This window comes from Bidens hawaiensis, unplaced genomic scaffold, assembly GCF_021521415.1.
Source record: "Bidens hawaiensis isolate Kalapana, Puna unplaced genomic scaffold, B.hawaiensis_p1.1 tig00031088_1, whole genome shotgun sequence".
Lineage (NCBI taxonomy): Eukaryota > Viridiplantae > Streptophyta > Magnoliopsida > Asterales > Asteraceae > Bidens > Bidens hawaiensis.
This window is the reverse complement of record NW_027495202.1, coordinates 1-15,868: the sequence shown is the minus strand read 5'-3', so window position 1 is coordinate 15,868 and position 15,868 is coordinate 1. Positions and strand designations below refer to the sequence as shown.

Below are 15,868 nucleotides of genomic sequence, written 5' to 3'. Positions count from 1 at the left end.
CGTTACATCATTACAATCTTATAGGCCAAAATAGGTCAAACTCGGTCACCTAATGCAATGAGTCTATTATAAAGAAATTACCAGCATATATCCTATACTTGATTCATATGTCTTAAGCTCTAAATCATATTTGAAGAGCCTAAGATCATACCTTGCGATCTAAGTTTAAGTATTTAGTTAATTATTTAATTTACTTTGAAACACGAAACAAAATATAAAGAACAACTTTTTGCACTTTATTTCATTATTATCAAACACAGACAAAACAAATATGTATTGAATACATGAATTAAAATACAAGCACTTCCACTTCAACTTTAAACCATTCTTTGTCGTGCATGCTTATTCTTTAGCTCTTGGATGGTATGAAGTATAAATTTTATTTCTTAAAGAGTGCATGCCATCCCTTAGTGGTGTGGAGGAGGTGGGGAACTGTAGATGTAATGTGTCGGTGGGTATTTTTTCACCGGAGGTGGTGGAGGTGGCGGGGACTTATACACGTAATGTTTCTTAGGTGGAGGAGGTGGTGGAGACTTGTAAACGTAATGTTTCTTAGGTGGAGGAGGTGGTGATTTGTATACGTAATGTTTCTTTGGTGGTGGTGGTGACTTGTAAACAAGTGGAGGAGGAGGTGGTGACTTGTAAACATAATGGTGCTTAGGTGGTGGTGGTGACTTGTAAACTGGTGGAGGTGGTGGTGGTGACTTATAAACATAATGATGTTTTGGTGGTGGTGGTGGGGACTTGTGAACGGGTGGAGGTGGTGGTGGTGATTTGTACATGAAGAAACACTAACCGGACCCCGGACAGATTACGGGTAACCTGGGGGTTAGATAGATGTTCCCCACGAGGGGTTAGACCCAGAGAAGATGGTTCTTCTGATAACCTGCAAAACAGACACCGTGAGCTTGTCACTGAGAAGGGGGGGTTCCTCCTTGTGACCACCCTCCGACGTGAGAATCAGACTAGATTGCTCTTTAAATATAAATGTATATTAAGAGATTGCTAGAGCAGATATCAGGTATATTATGATGAGATATGATAAGATGAGATGGTCATACCATTTGTGGTATTTATAGCCGAAGGTAGGTTTCCAAGGAGGTGTGGCCTGCTGAATAGTATTCCTATTCAACCAACAGTGGCCTACGCACGTGCCCTGCTGGTAGTTGGTGGGTAGGCAGCGGCTGATAGTGACCAGGCCTGCTGTATACTATTCCTTTTCCACCAACTGCCGGCTATGCACGCGGTATGACAGGAGTTTGTGAGTAGGCAGCGGCTAATAGTGACATACAGTACAGGAGCATGCTGCTCACCATACTGTTGTCAATAAGCTGTCGTATCTTTAGTCAGATCTTTTGGCCATACCTCGTCAGGTACAGTACAGAAGATCTTCTTGTATCGTACGGACTGGCTTATTTGGGCGGGAGTATTCCCCCTCCCGCCACTGTGCGGGATTGTTCCCGGCTTTGCTCATTCCTTCAGGTGACACTGAATGATTGAGAGCTAAGTGCCTTGTGCGTGTAGCCTTGCTGCGCGGGTGGCCTTCCCTGATGGCTTGTATCCGAGGCTGCGGGAACAGGCGGAGTCCTTCACCATTGGGAGGCATTTCCTGCAGGAACAGCTTGCGTACTGCGCGTAAGGACGTCACGTCTCTGAGCATGGTTGGTCCTGCGGATCCAGTTGGTTTCTGCGCAGACGTCCCTTTTCAAGGTGAGTCTTGCGGGTCCAACTGGGCTCTGCTGGGACCTACCTCTTCAAGTCCCCCCAGTCCAATGTTCTTCTCATGAGTGTCTAATAAAGTGAGGTGAACTTTTGGACTTAAGCAAAGGGTTTTGAAAAGGGTTTTTTAAGGTTTTCCATGGGGATTCTTCCCGCGGAAGTCCTTGTCACTTGCAGAAATTCCCGAGTTTCCTGCTTGGTCTTTGGGTATGATGCGGGTAGGTTTGTAACCTCCTCGCAAGTCAGGAGCGTTGAGTCCCACTTGTGTGGATTCTCCATGAGGTTTTGGTAGTTTTGAACATAGTGATCAATTATGTTAAAACCACCAATTCCATCCTGGAGCTTCAAACAACGTAGTTCTCGACGTTCCCGCTATGCGGGGATGTTATTTCCGTTTCCGCAAGCATTGCCCAGAAGATCCTTCTTGGTTTCAATTCCCAGCGGAGCGCTAGGTATGTGAAGGGTTTTGCCTTAACACTGTACCCGCGCTCGTCTTACGGTTACTTTACTTCCAAGGTATTCCTGGCGTCAATTCCCTGCGGGTGCTAGGTATGTGAAGGGTTTTGCCTTAACACTGTACCCGCACCCGTCTTATAGTTACTTGGTTGCCGAGGTATACTTGGCTTCAATTCCCTGCGGGTGCTAGGTATGTGAAGGGTTTTGCCTTAACACTGTACCCGCATCCGTCTTACGGTTACTTGTTTGCCAAGGTTTTCTTGGCTTCAATTCCCTGCGGGTGCTAGGTATGTGAAGGGTTTTGCCTTAACACTGTACCCGCATCCGTCTTACGGTTACTTGGTTGCCAAGGTTTTCTTGGCTTCAATTCCCTGCGGGTGCTAGGTATGTGAAGGGTTTTGCCTTAACACTGTACCCGCATCCGTCTTACGGTTACTTGTTTGCCAAGGTTTTCTTGGCTTCAATTCCCTGCGGGTGCTAGGTATGTGAAGGGTTTTGCCTTAACACTGTACCCGCATCCGTCTTACGGTTACTTGTTTGCCAAGGTTTTTTCTTGGCTTCAATTCCCTGCGGGTACTAGGTATGTGAAGGGTTTTGCCTTAACACTGTACCCGCATCCGTCTTACGGTTACTTGTTTGCCAAGGTTTTCTTGGCTTCAATTCCCTGCGGGTACTAGGTATGTGAAGGGTTTTGCCTTAACACTGTACCCGCATCCGTCTTACGGTTACTTGTTTGCCAAGGTAAGGGGTATTTTCCCGCTTACTTTTTAATCTTTTTGAATTTTGAATTTTGAAATTCGAAGAGTTGGTGGAAAGATAAGAACAGTCCAAACCTCTGAAACGTCGTGCGACGGTTTCTTCTGACTGTGTCAGGACGTGCAGGAAGTTATGGTGACGTGACAGTACATGGTCATTCCAGACGCTTTTTCAGGCGCGTGGGCGCGATTTTTCGGGCGCGTGGCCGCGAAATTAATGGTATGCGTCCTGTCAACAGCTGTTGCCTGCTTGCTTTTTTCCACGTGTCATAGTTTCATTGCACCTTCGTTTTCTCTCTCTTCCGCATTAATTTCATCGCATTAATTGCGATTAGTATATAAAGGGGGAGAGGGTTCTTTGTAATCCACACTTTCACTCTTCTCTTCATCTTTTAAGCGATTTCCGACGAAATACTCCCCTTTTCATGCAAGCATTCTCTCGAAATCGCTTTCTTCTTTCCTTTGCAAGATGTCGTCTCGTGATCTTGAATCTACGGCCGAAGACAAGAGTACTGCTGGCGAGTGCCAGTGTGCTCTGCCTGGCGATCTGTACCAGTACGTTGTCAGAAAGTTCATGCTCGAGTCTCTCGAGCCTGAGTTTCCTGAACCCCATCAGACTGTGTACGATGCCCCCAGAGGCAAGATCGGGGTATATGCTGCATCCTTTGTCTATGGGAATCTTAGGTTCCCACTGACAAAGTTTGTTTACCGTGTCCTTGAGAGGCACGGTGTGCACCTGACCGAGGTGCATCCGATGGCGATTGCCAAGGTTCGCCACTTCGAGTGGGTGTGCCGGATTCTGGGCATTGAGCCCTATGTTGACCGCCTGATGACCTTCTACACTTGGAGGTGCATCCAGGGGTGGTATACCCTGATAACCCGAATCAAGGGTTTGAAGATTTGCGCAACCGAGCGCAGTCTTCGCGCGTGGAAGCGAGAGTTCTTCTACATCTCCGCTCGCGCCATCCCCCTTGCCATGAAGTTTAAGAATGGGCAAGCTCTCCCAAGCCTTCACGCCTCCAACTACCAGGAGGCGGAATGGTTCTCGAAGATATCTCGGGTCCAATCTCCGGTTTACCGGTTTGCGGAGTCCGGGATGGTGATGCTGGGGATGAGCCGGGTGTGGAAGGCTGCCGATGCGCAAAAGATCCCAATCGTCCTCGAATACGGTTCGAACTCTGTTCCTTACGGTATGCTTTGTTTCCTTTTGTTGATTTAGAATTTCTTCTAACTTCTTTCCTGTTTATTTCAGAGGGGAACGACTTGAAGTTGCTCCTGTACCCGCGGGAGGCTGATGGTCCCGCTCGGATGGGTACTCGTGCTCTAGACGAGAACGAGTTGCCCATCCTAGAACAAACGGCGGATCGGTTCGTGGAGGTCTATCCGCTAGGCCATGAGATCCTTAGCGCCCGTCGGCCAGGTAAGGCGCTATTCGACCCTCGACCCCTCAATGTTGAAACCTCTGCTGGAATTCCTCTAATCGTATGTTCTGATGAGGAATCCGCAGATGGTCCTCCGTTGGTGCGGAAGAAAAAGGCTGCCGGCGGGAAGGGGAAGGAGAAGGTGGCCTCCACTGCCGATCCAGCGCCTCGGTCTGACTCGGAGACCGAGAGCGAAGAGGTGGCGGGGGATCCCGGTGGTGATAAGATCACCATTCCGGAGGCTGTGACAACTGTCACCGAAGAGCCCAGGATGACGACGGTGACCGGCGTGAAGAGGCCGGCTCCATCGGGTTCATCCCCGCCCGTCCGCACTTTCAGGCTCAAGAAAACCCGTAAGTACAACTTCCTTTAGCTTTTAACTTCATAGCTTAATATCATTTAACACTTATCTTCTTTGTGCAGGCGTGGATGTTGACGCATTCCAGGGTGGAGCGCAGAGGAGTACCTCCCCGCCAATGACGGTAGGCCCGGTCAGCCTACCTGAGGCGACGACCCAGGCGCCTGCGCCTGCTTCCGCTGGTTCAGTTGCTCACTCCTTTGAGCCGACTGTTCCAGCTGAGATGACGTCACCGCCGGCTGTGAGTGCTATTTTTACAGCATCTTTCACCGAACCGGCGGTTACTATTGCTGCGGATTCCGCGGCGGCGACCGCGGCGGCTGCTACCATGCCCCCGTCATCGACAACGACGGCCGATCCATCAGGTACGCATGGGGCTTCTCGCCAATCTCTGCCACCTTCCCATCTGCCTGACCTCTTGGATGGATTTCCCTTGGGTTCAGGTGATGGGTTCGGCGGCTATCGGCCTGTTATTGACCCTACAGGTGCGTAGGGTTCTTTTGGCCCATTTTATATATATTTTTTATCATCTTTTCCTAACTGCTTTGTTTTTTGCAGTGTCGGATTCCAATGAAGTGTATGTTCCACGATGGAACATTCGCCGAGGAACAACCCTTCGTACCCCTGTGGAGTGCGTGGAATGGGCTCGTCACGCTGCTCCCAGTGGTGCGTTGGGGGAAGCCATGGCTAGCTACCAGGAGGGTAGGCTAACCAATGAGCTTCGGGTTCTCCTGGCCCGGATGCAGCCGCGTGTCGAGCTGCTTTGTCGTGAAAACGACAAGTTAAAAGCAGCTCGTCTTAAAGAAGTGGCTCAGGCGCGGGCTGTCCGGGAGGAGAACCAAAGGCTTTCCGCAGTGGCTGCGGAAAAGGAGAAGGCCTTCAAGGCCCTCGAGGTTGAAGTTCAAGCTCGACTTGAGGCCCGTTCCAAGGCTGCCCAAGCTGTTAATGAACAGCTTCGGCTGGCTAAGGAAACTGCAAGGAACGCAACCGAGAGGGCCACCAAGGCTGAAGCTGTTGCTGAGCCTCTACGCGTGGAGAATGAAGAGCTTAAAGCCAAATTAGAGGCTCTCCAGCAGGCTCATGATGCCTTGGCGATGGAAGACGCCAAAAAGCTCCAGGAGATCTTGGACCAGAGGGGGGTGCTTGACCATACTGAGCGGAAGCTAAAGGGCGTCGAAGAGGCTGCGGCTAAAGAAGTGTTGCTTGCCAACCTCAACAAGAGTGAAGCCGATCGCGCCCGTAACGAAGTTCAAGCTGCCCTCCAAGAAGCCCTGGTTGCCAAGGAATGGCTTCTTCGAGAAGCGTTGTCTCAGGTAAGCTTTTCTTGTCTTTACGCTTTTCTTTGTAAATAGAAAAGGTTTTGACACTTGTATATTTTCTTTTGTAGGTTGTGCATCGAGTCTTTGCTGAGACGTCGTATGACGATGCTATGAGCGCAGCCCTCAACGCTTCTCACGAGGATGGGGAAAGGGTCGGCTTCCTGCTTGGTCTAGGGTTCGTTAAGAAAGGCGTCCCGCCTTCCAACATTCCTTTGTATAATGTGGATACTGAAGCTATTTACGACCAAGCAGTGAACCAGTATGCCGCCTTCCCGCATCCGGTGGTGGAGAAGGTAAACGAAGTTGCTGCTGCTGATGATGGGCTAGCTATCCTTAAAGCTTTCCTTGAACTGCCACGCTCTACTGATGGTGCTGGTCCAAGTGGAAGTGGCCCTGAAGCCTGATCCTGAAGATCCCTTCCCACTGCTAGGATAGATTTAGCTTGTATAGATTTATTTTCTTGTAGGCGGGTAGTTACCCGGCCATTTTTGTAATGAATCATTGTGAAATATAAATCTTTGTGCGGGTAAGACCGCTATCTTCTTTGGATTCCTTGCTTTATAAACGTTATATGACTTGCATACTTTAGTTTAAATTAGCAATTTTCCAAGTGTTTAGAATAAGTTAACCTTTGAACGTGGTAGATAATAGGTTGAAGTTTTGCTTCCTCTTTCGTGATTGTGCGGGTAGGACCGTCACTTGCACTTAGTAGGATGGCTAAACTTTACCTATATCTGACCTGCGTGTAGGTTTTCCTCATCTTTTTATGAAATTTCTAAGTGTTTAGGATAAGTTAACCTTTGAACGTGGCAGATAATAGGTGTGAAGTTTTGCTTCCTCTTTCGTGATTGTGCGGGTGGGACCGTCACTTGCACTTAGTAGGATGGCTAAACTTTACCTATATCTGACCTGCGTGTAGGTTTTTCTCATCCTTTAGGATAAGTTAACCTTTGAACGTGGCAGATAATAGGTGTGAAGTTTTGCTTCCTCTTTTGTGATTGTGCGGGTAGGACCGTCACTTGCACTTAGTAGGATGGCTAAACTTTACCTATATCTGACCTGCGTGTAGGTTTTCCTCATCTTTTTGTTAGAAATTTTCTCGAATAAGTTAACCGTTCGACGCGCGGTTGTTAATAGGTTATTGTTCAGTTTCCTCTCATGATTCATGTGGATAGACCTGCACTTTCATTTAATGGGATGACTGAACTTTTCCCCTTCGACTGACCTGCGTGAAGGTTTGCCGTTTTTTGGGTTTATGCGGGTTTTGCCGCCTTCCCCATGCAACGACTTTTCACGTAATTATGCGGTGAAAACCGGCATATCCGTGTTGAATAAATTAACCGTTCGACGCGCGGTTGTTAATAGGTTAGTGTTCAGTTTCCTCTCATGATTCATGCGGATAGACCGGCACTTTCATTTAGTGGGATGACTGAACTTTTCCCCAACTGACCTGCGTGAAGGTTTGCCGTTTTTTGGGTTTATGCGGGTTTTGCCGCCTTCCCCATGCAACGACTTTTCACGTAATTATGCGGTGAAAACCGGCATATCCGTGTTGATAGTTCATAAAAGTATAAATGTAAAATCATCAGCGTCGATGTTTTAAGGAGAATCATTTCCATTAGAAGTGGCTCTTGGCATTTTCTTTACAAATTTGGAATTGATTTACATGCAAACTGTGTAAATGAGCTCCCTTCCATGTTGTTGGGATGGGAGTGCCATCGAGCCGATACGCACCTGGTTCGGGATCTCGTTCTTTACGCAGCATGTAGTCTCCATATCGAAGCTGGAATTTTATTCGTGTTTTCCCCAGCTGGGGTTCTACACGCATCAGCCTGCTCAGCGTTCATTGCGCCACGAGGTGCGCGAGCGTCCCATCTCTGACAAATGCTTCGACCATGTCCTTTACGTCTATGCATTCTTCAGTGTTGTGGCCTTTTGTCCTGTGAAAGTCACAGTATTTGCTCCGATCAGCATTGTGACGATGTCGGATTATTTGAGGCTTTGGCCATGGGAGCTCCTCGGTGGCGAATATCACGGTGACGCTTTTGGTGAGCGGCGTCCATCTAGAGTTCTTGTTTGACTGTACGTTATCCCTTCCGCCTAACCGATTTTGCAAGCCGGATGAGGTGTCAAAGTTTACCCTTGACTGCCAAATGCCTAGCTTTCGCTTTTTGTTTAATCGGGCGGTAAGGACGTTGTCTTCCCTTGTTTTCTGGGTGTAGAGGTTTGTGCTCTGTGGGAGATCTCTACCCAGTTGCTTCTCCGTTTCCGCAAAGCGTTTGGCTGCTGTCATGATGGCATCCCATGTGGATGGCATGCCATCTTTACCCGTTAAGGTGCGGATGAGCTCTGGGTCGTTCGCGCCCTGGATGAAAGCAGCGCGAACAAGATCTTCGCTAATGTTACCCAGACTTAGCTTCTTCGAGTTGAAGCGAGTGATGAAGTCTAGCAAAGATTCAACTTTCTCTCGAATGCATTTGAGGATTGTCCATTGCTCCTCGGTATACTTTCTTTGCTGGCTAAAGTGTTGGCTAAACTTCTGTTGGAAGTCTGCCCAGTCGTAGATGTGGTTGACCGGTAGACGATCGAACCACGCTCTAGCAGCCCCAACAAGCGTCATTTGGAACATGTAACACCACGTAGGTTCCGTCCAACTACTGACGGTTGCCCCCGCTATGAATCTGTTCAAATGATCATCTGGGTCAGATATACCATCATATGTGCCTATGCTTGACATTTGTTTGGCACTTTTTGGGGCGATTGCTTCCGCAATGTCCCTTGCAAATTTGGACGTTCCCGCATTTGCAACGTTTGGTCTGAATGTTTTGGAGAAGTCTCGTGGACTTCCACCTGTGCTTTTTGGTTTGAAGGCTTGTCCAAAATGCCTTCTCGGTTGGGAGTCCGTTTCCTTACGCTTCCCTTTTGCCCTATGGCGAGGGTTCGCGTCGGAGTCGGATTCCTCCGAGTCATTGTCCAAGTATTCTTCGAATTCGTCGGCCTGTTGGATGGAACGCAAGCGTTCGTCCAACTCAGCTTGGAATTCCTTTTGACGTGCCTCCGCCCATGCCTTAACTTCATCGAGTGTTTGGCGGGGGAGTCTTCGTTTCTCTAACTGGGTATCAGTGAATCCCAGTGGGCGATCATTTACTGCACTTGCCCCAGCTTGGGTAACTGGGGTAGTGTTCGTAAAATTTACTTCACTTGCCCCGGCTTGGGTAACCGGGGTAGTGTTTGTAAAGACTGTGTAGCCGGTATTCCCCCCAGTAGCTGGGGTTGTGGTTACCGGAATTTCTTTAACCATCTTTCTAGAAGTTTGAAAAAACTGGAGAAAAATAAAGTTCTAGCTTTATGCACGGATGGCGCCAATGAAGAAACACTAACCGGACCCCGGACAGATTACGGGTAACCTGGGGGTTAGATAGATGTTTCCCACGAGGGGTTAGACCCAGAGAAGATGGTTCTTCTGATAACCTGCAAAACAGACACCGTGAGCTTGTCACTGAGAAGGGGGGGTTCCTCCTTGTGACCACCCTCCGGCGTGAGAATCAGACTAGATTGCTCTTTAAATATAAATGTATATTAAGAGATTGCTAGAGCAGATATCAGGTATATTATGATGAGATATGATAAGATGAGATGGTCATACCATTTGTGGTATTTATAGCCGAAGGTAGGTTTCCAAGGAGGTGTGGCCTGCTGAATAGTATTCCTGTTCAACCAACAGTGGCCTACGCACGTGCCCTGCTGGTAGTTGGTGGGTAGGCAGCGGCTGATAGTGACCAGGCCTGCTGTATACTATTCCTTTTCCACCAACTGCCGGCTATGCACGTGGTATGACAGGAGTTGGTGAGTAGGCAGCGGCTAATAGTGACATACAGTACAGGAGCATGCTGCTCGCCATACTGTTGTCAATAAGCTGTCGTATCTTTAGTCAGATCTTTTGGCCATACCTCGTCAGGTACAGTACAGAAGATCTTCCTGTATCGTACGGACTGGCTTATTTGGGCGGGAGTATTCCCCCTCCCGCCACTGTGCGGGATTGTTCCCGGCTTTGCTCATTCCTTCAGGTGACACTGAATGATTGAGAGCTAAGTGCCTTGTGCGTGTAGCCTTGCTGCGCGGGTGGCCTTCCCTGATGGCTTGTATCCGAGGCTGCGGGAACAGGCGGAGTCCTTCACCATTGGGAGGCATTTCTTGCGGGAACAGCTTGCGTACTGCGCGTAAGGACGTCACGTCTCTGAGCATGGTTGGTCCTGCGGATCCAGTTGGTTTCTGCGCAGACGTCCCTTTTCAAGGTGAGTCTTGCGGGTCCAACTGGGCTCTGCTGGGACCTACCTCTTCAGTACACGTAATGATGCTTTGGTGGTGGTGGTGACTTGTAAACTGGTGGAGGTGGTGGTGGTGATTTATAAACGTAATGATGCTTTGGTGGTGGTGGGGACTTGTGAACGGGTGGAGGTGGTGTTGGTGATTTGTACACGTAATGATGCTTTGGTGGTGGTGGTGGTGACTTGTGAACGGGTGGAGGTGGTGGTGGTGACTTATAAACATAATGATGTTTTGGTGGTGGTGGTGGTGGTGACTTGTAAACTGGTGGAGGTGGTGGCGGTGACTTATAAACATAATGATGCTTAGGTGGTGGTGGTGACTTGTAAACTGGTGGGGGCGGTGGTGGTGACTTGTAAATATAATGATGTTTGGGTGGTGGTGGTGGTGGTGGTGGTGGAGATTTCTTAGGTGGAGGAGGTGGTGATGATGAGTATGGGTAGGTGGCGGTGGTCAATGACGGCAGGCTTAAAGAAACAACCACCACCGCAAGGGTGATGAAAAGAGTAGCCATTGAAGACATCTTCCTATGGGTTCCCATTTGGGGTCTGAGTTGCATTATGAGAAAACCCCTCCATTTATAGGAAAACTTTAACTTTTTTTTATTAATTTGTGAAACAAAAACAGTGATTAAACTAAAGTTTCGTTGAAAAATGAAAATTATTCCACCAACTACAATTAAATAAAATATATGCACATGTATACGAAAGACAGTCCATGCATCCCAAGCCGTCGTATGTTCCCACCCCAAAATAATTCAGCGGTGAGTAGTTTTGTGTTTAATATTTTCTTTTCTAGAAAGTTATTTAATTTGTGTGGAACTCATTTCTGTTTTAAAAAACTACATCAGTAACTCGAAAATGATAACACTATAGTATATTTTAATTGGCATAAAATGTCATCAGATGGGTTTAAATTCTTCCAAGTGCAGATTAAAGGATTTTAAGTGAAAAAAAAGGTTTATTTAAAAAAAAAAGTGTTCATCTATGTTATATTGATTATTTTAGAGTTTAATTATTTAATAAATGTTTATTATATCATTTAATGATATGAAAAGATACAGAAATGAGATAAGAAAAAGATCATCCAATTAACTAAAAGTGAAAGAAAAAAAATAGAAATAAAGCTTGATGAACAACATCCAATTAATAAAGCCTTTAAAGTCAATAATTTTCCACCTTTAAAGCTAATTCAAATGTATCAACTTCATATTCAACTATAAATTCAGAATAATACATTTCAAACTTTCAAGTATATTTACCTTTAAAAAAATTAATAATAGTTAAATTCAGACTATCATGAAGAGAGACGAACAGAGGCCTTCTCATCAGTAGAGTCTCGATGACCGGCCAGCGACCACTAACATTCTAACCTTAAAATAATATATAAATTCACGGTACCATGTCATATAGTTATATTATAGCTAAAACAAATTATTAAAGAAAAGTAAATAATGAAAGAAAGATGAAACGTAAGAACTCTTTATTATTTCATTGAATAACAAGGGTATAGGCCCGTATGACACGCGGATGGAATAACTTGCCATTAAATATATTGAAATATAAAAACCTTTTTTGGCTGTCATTTTATACCTAACAAATTTTATACTCTTCTGAAACAACCTGTTTTGAAATATTTTCAAAATAGTTACAAAATATAAAAAAATTAGAATTAGTCAACTTTAAAAATTATGAAATTTTGTTTGATTTTTGACCAATCTTGTAACAAACTTTTAAATGATCACTGACATTAATATTTTGTTAAAATTGGAAAACTTGAAAACATTTTACAATAAATGAATTTTCAAATAACTTTGGAATGATTAAAAATTTTATGTTGGCTTTGAAAATAATTAAAGGTGAAAAATATGATGCAAAATCAATGAAAATAAAATATAAACGTATAGGAAATAAATTATCAAATATAATATTCTTTGAAAACATTATGATGACTTAGACTATCAAATTGTTTGGATGTTATAATTAGAAGATTTATATTATGTTTAAAAAAAATTTAGTTAAAATGGTTAAAAATATAATACGTGTTTATTATATATTATTGGGAAATTTAGTGACATTAATATTTTGTGAACACAAATTTAAAAAAAAAAAATATTGAACATACATAACCAAATTTAAACGATGAATATAAAAAGAAACTTATGTTTCGAGTGTGGAATCTCATAATCAATTGAATCTGCTATAAATAATAACAATAAGAAATTAATATATGATTAATTTAATTTTTGAAATAGAAGGTGACATTAATATTTTATGAAAAGTTGTCATTTTTAATAATATTCACTAAATCATATGGGCCGAATAATATTTATAAATAATGATAAAACGGTTATTTAATTTATGATATATTAAGTATTAATTATTAGAAATTATGTCAATTTAAATATTGTGTTCTAAAATAACGCGGTTATTATTTTAGTATTAGTTGATAATTCATATTCATGTAAATTAAAGTAAGATTACATTACAATTATGGTAAGTATTTTTTGTTTGACAATCAGGTTTTTGAATATTAAAATGATAAATTATTCTAGTTAATGCCAAATCACAAAAATTAAAATCAAATCGGTTTTAATTTTACTAATATGACTAATTAATTTAGAAATAACTAAAAAAATGAAAATTAAATCGGTTAATTTGAAAACTTCAAAAAGTTATGGAAAAATTTTGAAATAAGTTTAAAATTATGGAGAGTATTAAAACCTTTAAAAATTTGTTAAAAGATTGGTCAATTTCCGAATTTAAAAAGGGTTTAAATATGTTAATTAAAAAGGAGTTTAAATTTTGTAGTTTTAAGTTTGAATTTGGTCTTCTATGTAAAGATAGAAATAATTTGAAATATCTAGATTCATGTGAATATTAATATTAATAAATTAAGAAAAGTTGTCTTGTTTAATAATATTCGCTAAATCATATGTTACGAATAATATTTATAAATGATGATAAAACGGTTATTTAATTTATGATATATTAAGTATTGATTATTAGAAAGTATGTCAATTTGAATATTGTTGTTCTAAAATAACACGTTTATTATTTTAGTATTAATTAATAGTTAATATTCACTTAAATTAAAGTAAGGTTACATTACCATTATGGCAAGTATTTTTAGTTTGACAATCAGTTTTTTAAATATTAAATTGATAACTTAAATTTGTAATGTCTAAAACACTCATATCTAGGTTAGATCAGATACCCTACTAGGTTAGATCAGATACCCTACTGAGTTGTCCGGAAAAGTATATTGTGTTTTGACGAATTATTAAATATTTTTTAGTCAATCAACGTTTCATTAGTACATAGTTGTCATAATTTCAAAAGGCATTTTTCATTTGATTGGGTATATAAAAAAATGCATGGATAAGAGACATGGAGACCAAGGATAGAAGATACCCGTACTCTGATGGCTCAGATTTTGTTAAACAAAAATATTATATATTTTATCAAACAAATGGTTTGTGATATCGAAGGTGTATTTAAATCCCGAGATTTTGTAAAAAAAAATTTTTAAATAAAACAACTTCAGCTTTAAAAACGCAACTCGGATATATTTACGAAATTAGTTTATCACAAATATAGATACCTGAAGTCGGGCGTGACAACAGAGTTAATTAAAAATTAAAGAAGTGAATGCAAGAATTAATAAAATTACATTGAGAAAGTTTATATAGATATGTATTGTATTGATTAGATGTAGTTTCAAAAAGAACAATAGAAGAATTGGGCTTTTTAAATTACACAATGATCGAACTCCTTTTCTTTCATCCACATTCATAATTCTTTCCTAGTGAATTAAAATTATGCTCCAATTTATTATGCGTTTTTGTTCAGACAAATTCGGCTTTCGAATTAACGAAAAATTTCATATCTTGTAGAATCTTGTTGACTTGATTCATTAGAATTGTTTTTACCGAGAATTTTCTTTGAACAGGCATCCCAAGTGTATAAATTTCACCAACTGTAGCCACATATACAATGGTTTTGATAACATTACCACATGATGATCATTTGCGAACATCAAATCCATTACAAATCTGACTTGAAGACGCAATTTACAACGATTTTGATCCACACAAATCAAGTTGATGGTAGACTGTTAGTGTCTTTCTATCTCAAATCTGTTGCAGTATTAGCAATGAGTTTTCGTCCGTATAGTTGATATTGGTCTGTAAAGCGTGATAATCATAATCTCAAAACTCTTGCCATGTGTAAAGAAACACAATTCACTCCCCGATATTAAAAACGAATTGATAATTAAAACATAAACGGACACAAAATATTTAGGATGAACTCTCTTGTTACTGTAACCAAGAAATTGATTCAAACTAGATTGCAATACAATAACCCTAACAAACTATAAACATGACTATGTATATATAAGGGTGACTTTAACTCCAACAAGTAGTAACACCAATTATAATATAACTTTAATTGCATACTACCCATAAACTTGTTACATCATTACAATCTTACAGGCCAAAATAGGTCCAACCTGGTCACCTAATGTAATGGGCCTATTATTATAAGGAAATTACCAGCATATATCCTATACTTGATTCATATGTCTTAAGCTCTAAATCATATTTGAAGAGCCTAAGATCATACCTTGCGATCTAAGTTTAAGTAACTAGTTAATTATTTAATTTATTTCGAAGCACGAAACAAAATATAAAAAACAACTTTTTGCACTTTATTTCATTATTATCAAACACACAGACAAAACAAATATATATTGAATACATGAATTAAAATACAAGCACTTCCACTTCAACTTTAAACCATTCTTTGTCGTGCATGCTTATTCTTCAGCTCTTGGAAGGTATGAAGTATAAATTTTATTTCTTAAAGAGTGAATGCCATCCCTTAGTGGTGTGGAGGAGGTGGGGAACTGTAGATGTAATGTGGCGGTGGGTATTTTTTCACCGGAGGTGGTGGAGGTGGCGGGGACTTATACACGTAATGTTTCTTAGGTGGAGGAGGTGGTGGAGACTTGTAAACGTAATGTTTCTTAGGTGGAGGAGGTGGTGATTTGTATACGTAATGTTTCTTTGGTGGTGGTGGTGACTTGTAAACAGGTGGAGGAGGAGGTGGTGACTTGTAAACATAATGATGCTTAGGTGGTGGTGGTGACTTGTAAACTGGTGGAGGTGGTGGTGGTGATTTATAAACGTAATGATGTTTTGGTGGTGGTGGGGACTTGTGAACGGGTGGAGGTGGTGGTGGTGATTTGTACACGTAATGATGCTTTGGTGGTGGTGGTGATTTGTGAACGGGTGGAGGTGGTGGTGGTGACTTATAAACATAATGATGTTTTGGTGGGGGTGGTGACTTGTAAACTGGTGGAGGTGGTGGCGGTGACTTATAAACATAATGATGCTTAGGTGGTGGTGGGGACTTGTAAACTGGTGGTGATGGTGACTTGTAAACTGGTGGAGGTGGTGGTGACTTATAAACATAATGATGCTTTGGTGGTGGTGGTGACTTGTAAACTGGT

General features: G+C 42.3%; 1 long non-coding RNA gene across 11 annotated transcripts; it reads left to right on the top strand.

The window, feature by feature from the left end:
- Positions 1–395: 395 nt before the first annotated feature.
- Positions 396–15,855, top strand: LOC143581522 (uncharacterized). Of its 11 annotated transcripts, none has more exons than XR_013143840.1 (4): positions 396–721; positions 10,664–10,687; positions 15,303–15,515; positions 15,756–15,855. It is a non-coding gene; the product is annotated as an uncharacterized LOC143581522 (long non-coding RNA). The 11 variants fall into 11 exon arrangements; XR_013143842.1 differs by lacking the exon at positions 15,756–15,855 and adding an exon at positions 15,720–15,735; XR_013143844.1 differs by lacking the exon at positions 15,756–15,855 and having other exon boundaries at positions 396–619; positions 692–721; positions 15,303–15,627.
- Positions 15,856–15,868: the final 13 nt, after the last annotated feature.